The 6,000-nt window shown below is 42.1% G+C and overlaps 1 long non-coding RNA gene across 3 annotated transcripts; it reads left to right on the top strand.

Annotated features, from left to right (window-relative positions):
• Nucleotides 1–533: 533 nt before the first annotated feature.
• Nucleotides 534–4,120, top strand: LOC108443800. 3 transcript variants are annotated; one of them, XR_001859180.2, is made up of 5 exons: nucleotides 534–921; nucleotides 1,002–1,138; nucleotides 1,786–1,928; nucleotides 3,056–3,116; nucleotides 3,691–4,120. It is a non-coding gene; the product is annotated as an uncharacterized LOC108443800 (long non-coding RNA). The 3 variants fall into 3 exon arrangements; XR_001859179.2 differs by lacking the exon at nucleotides 1,786–1,928 and having other exon boundaries at nucleotides 534–696; XR_001859178.2 differs by lacking the exon at nucleotides 1,786–1,928.
• Nucleotides 4,121–6,000: the final 1,880 nt, after the last annotated feature.

The raw sequence follows: 6,000 nt of genomic DNA, 5'->3' as shown, positions 1-6,000 counted from the left end.
AGTGGTCCTAACAAAAGTATCCTAAATGCCTCATTTTGAGGCACTAACCAATCAGTAGCAGTTTTCCTGTGTTGCAGGTAGCAGGTTACTTTTTACACAAATGAAAACCTCCTGTTTCCACTTGCTTTGTCTTAAAACTTACTGATGAACGGAACGATAGAGATGGTCCAAAATTACTTTTTATTAGCTTCCATTACAAGGTAAGAGTGTTTTTTCCCCCTTTTCCTGTAAAGTTACTGTGTTTCCACAATAAATCCTGAATGCTTTATATTGTTTCAGAACATAGACAGTTTCTGTCTATTACAATAAAGTTTCAATCGCATTTGTCACGATTGGCCCCTCCCAGTCTCCTCATGTGCTTGTGTTTACCTTTGTCCTGTCCATGTGCTCGTGTTTACTGCCTGATCTTCCATGTGCCATTTGTTTTGGTTTTGTAGTCCAGCCCCCTCGTTTCGTGACTCCACCCCTGATTGTTTCCACCTGTGTTCCCGCCTGTCCCTCGTTTACCCTGTGATCATACCCTGTGTTTGCCTCTAGTTGTTGCTGGTCTTTGTTGTTTGTAATGTTGGGATGTTTGGTCATCCTTGTTTGATTCTGGTCTGTCTGTCCCTCCTGCTCTCGGTGTTGGCTGTTTGACGCTGGACCATTGTGACTTTGACCCTGGATTTGCCCCTAATAGAAGTTGCTTATTTCGGTGTATGCGTCCGCCTCCTTGCTCCCAACCGCCACAGCACTCAGGGACCTGCAGTTCAAACATTTTAGCTACTTCTACCTGGAATTCTATTGTGTTTAAAGTGTACTTACTGTTATTTCTTGCAACAAAATCAGTGAACTTGAAACTCCACCAGAATTAAAGGTTAATCATACTTGACACAAAGCATGAAAAGCTGAACAGAGAGAGATGAGTGTCACAGAGGACAGGTTATTGGATGAAATCTCTCATTTAAGTGAGTATCCTTTTGCTAGAGTTGTTTGTGAAAACAGCCTTGGTTTATGTCCAGGTTTCCACCTTCGTTACATTGCGCAATGTGGGGTCGACTCACATGGTGTGAAAATGGAACTAATCCTTCAACTAAGGGAAGAGATGAAAACCAGAAGTGAAGACACAAGATCTTTCAAAAGGTCTGGGGAGCCTCAGGTAATAGTAACTTTTCTCAAATCTTCTTTAGTTTCATTAGTTCATATTTAATGTTCTGTTTAAATGCAGGCTGTCATAGCTGGCATATTAATTAGACATGACCAGTAATCCTAGATCTTAGTCAGTCTACTCAGCTAATTAACTGTGAATTGTTGTGAAGGTGGACTGCGTTAAGATTGACCTGAGAGCAGAGTCTTCGATTTTGTGGACGTCTTGCTCTTGGAAACATTTCCCAAACATGCATTTATAATTTTGCATGTGGGCTGGCAGTGGATACAGATCATACGGAGTCGGAGTCGTTTTCCCTTCAGGTCCTCACGAAGGAAGATTTTTGGATCCCAACCCTGAAAAGCTGGAGCTGGTATCTGGAGGATGTAGAGTTAATTTACCATCATTAAAAACCAAAGGCAGTACCCCAGACCTGAATGGTCACCCAATTAGTGGCGGCAGTGACCACTACTCTCTGTGTGATACTTTCCATAAAAAAACCCCACAAAGAATCCAAAGGTACCAGAGCTGTCTAGCTAAATTAATAGCTCAAGTACCAGAACAGCTTTTCTCAATAATGAAATGCAATAAACTGCTATGTTAACCTGCTTTCTTCCTCCACACATACATTTTTGATGAGAAACATCATTCGCCACCAGAATCAACAACAAAATAAGACAGTTGAAGATCCTAAGCCACTCTTGGGCCCTAACTTCGCATATTTCAACAAATATGGACAGGAGTCATTCCCTGGTTTGCCTTCCACAAGCTAGAGATCCTGCAGTCGCACCACCACCCAAAAGTGAGTTGTATTGTTAGACACATGGAAGTAAATCTAACATTTCATAATGTTTAGATCAGAGGTTCACAACCTGGTCCTAAGGGCCCCTCAAGCGGCTTCTTACCCTGTGCCTGCTTTTCACAGTATTCTGGATTTATTAATATTAGCTGTAGCTTGTCTGTACTAGACGCACACCAAGGTTGCACAACAAAATCCATTGTACAAGTCAAGAGCCGTGTTTTCAGAAGGTCAGACTTTTGGGCGTTGGGAGTGAACAGAGAACTCCAATTGATCACCAATAGCTGTTTTTCAGTTAGTGATGCCGTTGCAACAGCCTGTGTAGGTATGTGGTTAGTGCCTATCGAATAATTTGAAGGGGGGGGGGGGGGATACTGGGCCTTAACTTGTATTTAATCATGAAAAGATTAGGACCATTTCAGAAACTTATTTACAGCAAACGGTGTGTTTTGGTTCTTATTGTCGGGTTTGGATGCCTTCTGCTGTGGATGGATAGTGGTAGTGACCTGATGCCAGATGCTTAACTTGTGAGCTTTGTTCATTTGTAGTTTTAACCCATTATGTAACATTAATTACTCTTATAAAAAAAAAAATTGCAAAAGTTCATGCAACAATGCAGGGTTTCAAGATTAAGTGACCCTTCTTAGTCCCACAAACGGGGAAATTCCACCTCCACATTTACCCCATCCATGAAGTGAAACACCACATACACCACATACACTAGTGAGCACACTTGCCCGGAGCGGTGGGCAGCCCAATCTGCAGCGCCCGGGGGGCAGTTAGGGGTTAGGTGCCTTGCTCAAGGACACCTCAGTCATGTGCTGTCGGCTCTGGGGATCAAACCAGCGACCTCCCGGTCACGAGGCTGGACCCCTGACCTCCAGCCCCAAATCACATGTTTAAGATATCAAACTCTGCACTTTAAAATAGCCAGTCTTAAAACTTGAACTTTGACCATGTTTAAGTATAAAAGTTTAATCTTAGTCTGTACTCTTTGTTTTAAATCTTTGTTCCATACTGTTCACGTTATTTGTTAACTGCAAAGTTCTGATTACCACTGTTGAAAATGTCCATCGTGTCTGTTTAAAACAGTGGCTGTCGTTTTAATCCGGTTTTCTTCGTTTATTTAGGAACCTGGCAAATGCTGTATCCAGTGAGCAGTGGAAGGTGCTTCACTTTATAGATCATGAGGTAAAGTTTCTGCACTTCTTTGGTGGAGAAATCTTGTTTAATGTAAAATAATTCTAATAAGACCTCCCTTGAATGGGGGCAGGTCAGAATCGTTAAGCATTACGAACTTCATTTTTGTTCAAATTAACAGGGAGAACATCTGCAGTTCAGGAGCAAAGACTGCAGTGTGTTCATGTTAATGGTAGTTTCAGGAATCTTTAGGTACTGCCTGTAATTTTATGTGCATTTCTCTTCGTATTTAATTAAACAAAAACTTGCATTGCCGTATGCACTCCACATTGCTCCCGCCAGCCCATTTGACTTTAATGAGGCAAGATCTCTCCACCAGTTTACATGTATTGCTGACAAAATATCAGCCTTCATTAGAAAAGTGTTTTAGTTTAGGCTTTAAAAGCTTATAGAATGCAAGAACGCGAAATATTTTGCGCAACAAACATTTTAAGCTCTGTGAAGGGCCGGTGTGCAGCACAGTTGAATGAACTTGCAAGTTGAAACAGGTGTTTAAGCAGGGAAGTCAGTCTTCTGTGATGGACTCCAGGCCTACAAAACCAAAAATGACCCTTGCTTTTTTCAGAAGGTGGTGGAGCATCCAGCTGCTGGAGAAGTTTCCACTCAAAAGCCATTTTTTTTCTTCATCTATTTTTGGAATGAATTTAGTGGGTGCCTCAGTTCCAGTTGAATAAAGTTGCAAACAATATAATTAGAGATTCACATCCTGACTTACAGCCCTGGCCGTACACGAGACCCAGAACACCGAGAGCCAACGTCCACCCTGTCACGGTCACAGCTGTGAAACAGCCTCGTGAGCCTTTGGTATGTGGGAACTGCTTTAACAAGGACCTTAGCAGCAGATTTTATATGAACCTTTTTGATGTACACATCAGCCCTATAACTTTCAGAGAAGATGTTTAAATGTGAGTTAATGTAATCGCTATGTGCTTCAATACTCAACTTTCAGTTTCAGAAGAGTGCAGTATACGACTAAAATAAACATATAACTGAAATGATCCTGCCTTCTGCCGAAGACTGCTGGGATAGGCTCCAGTACCCCCCCCCCCCGCGAGTCATCTCTTATTTCGTACCGGTTTTTTAATGCAGGAGTCACAAATGAGATGGTCAGGCAGCATAATCCTGGTATTCGGACAACACAGAGGAATGTTGTGGGCTGGAGGTTAGGGAACCAGCCCTGTGACCGGAAGGGCACCGGTTCGATCCCCAGAGCCGACAGTCCATGACTGAGGTGTCCTTGAGGAAGACACCTAACCCCCAACTGCTCCCCAGGTGCTGTGGATAGGGGTGCCCACTGCTCCGGGCAAGTGTGCTCACTGCCCCCTAATGTGTGTGTTTCACTGCATGGATGGGTTAAATGCAGAGGTTCAATTTTAAAATGTGGATCTTCCTCCTAATGTCTTGAAAAAGGTCATGCAGACTTGGGTGCTGCTGTGCTGTGCAGAAGAAGCTATGCTGGATTATATTATGCCCGTGGGATTTAGTTTATTCCAAAAGTCTTAATTATGAGATGTTTGGTTTATAAGCTTTATTTTTAAGGTCATCACCATCACTGGGATTTTGAATGTGCGTTTTTCTGTCATTTCTTGCTGACCAAGGTTACCTTATCAAGTATTAATTTAGTGGAGCAGTGGGAATGGACGCATGGAAGGTTTCTGCCTAGATTACGATATCAACACGTTATTACCAATTTCGGATTATAATATCTGAGCTAGAGGCATATACGCAGTATACATACAATCTGGTATGACCTGAAAGGTACTGCATGTCAGCCAAGATGCTTTGAGGATTTCTGTTTTCATTATGGTGGTTGGTGGTTGGTTAGTGTAGTGGGTAACACCTCTGCCTTCTACACTGTAGACAAGGGTTCAGTCCCCCACCTGGGTAAACACCCTACACTATACCAATAAGAATCCTTGGGCAAGACTCCTAACACCACCTTGGCCTTCCTGTGTAAAATGATCAAATTGTAAGTCGCTCTGGATAAGAGCGTCAGCCAAATGCCATAAATGTAAAATTATGACAGTATCGACGTGTTTGCCACATCAACTTGCGGGGGATGCGACAACAAACTACCCACTTAACTGAGTTGAGTAATGTACCCCAAAAATAAATGTACAACCCCATTTCCAAGAAAGTTTGGACGCTGTGCAGAATGTAAATAAATTTAGGATGCAGTGATGTGCAAATCATTTAAGCCCTTTTTTTCAGGGACTATACTACAAAAACAACATATTAAATGTTGGAACTGAGAAATGTATTGTTCGTTAAAGAAAGTGCCCTTTTTGAATTTGATGGCAAAAACATGTTCCTAAAAAGTTGGTACGGGGGCAGGTTTACTACCATGTTTCATCACCTTCTTTTAACACCACTCTGCACTAAGCATTTGGGAATGGTGGAGGACCAATTGCTGTGGTTATGTCAGTGATAGTTTTGACAGTTTTCCTGTTCTTGTTTGATATAGGATTCCAGCTTCTCTACAGTTCAGGTTCATTTTAAAATGTGCCAAAAGTTGACAGGTCTGGACTGCAGGCAGGTCAGCACCTGTACTCCTTTAATATGGAGCCATGATGTTGTAATACATACAGAATGTGGTTTGATATTGTCTTGCTGAAATAAGCAAGGCCTTCCCTGAAAAAGACGTCTGGATGGCAGCAGATGTTGCCTAAAGTATAATTTGTTTTAATATTAGTATTAATGGTGCCTTCACCTACGCCGTCCGCACTAATGCACTCTCTACATCATCATGAATACTGATTTTTGAACTGGGCACTAGCCTGGAGGATACAGTGTCCATGATTCCAAAAAAAACAATGAAAATGTTGATTTGCCGGATGACAGGACACTTTTCCACTTCCCCTCGGTCCATTTAAAA

This window comes from Pygocentrus nattereri, chromosome 4 (assembly GCF_015220715.1).
Source record: "Pygocentrus nattereri isolate fPygNat1 chromosome 4, fPygNat1.pri, whole genome shotgun sequence".
Taxonomy (NCBI): Eukaryota; Metazoa; Chordata; class Actinopteri; order Characiformes; family Serrasalmidae; genus Pygocentrus; species Pygocentrus nattereri.
The sequence above is the reverse complement of the archived record's forward strand: the minus strand, read 5'-3'. Positions and strand labels throughout refer to the sequence as shown.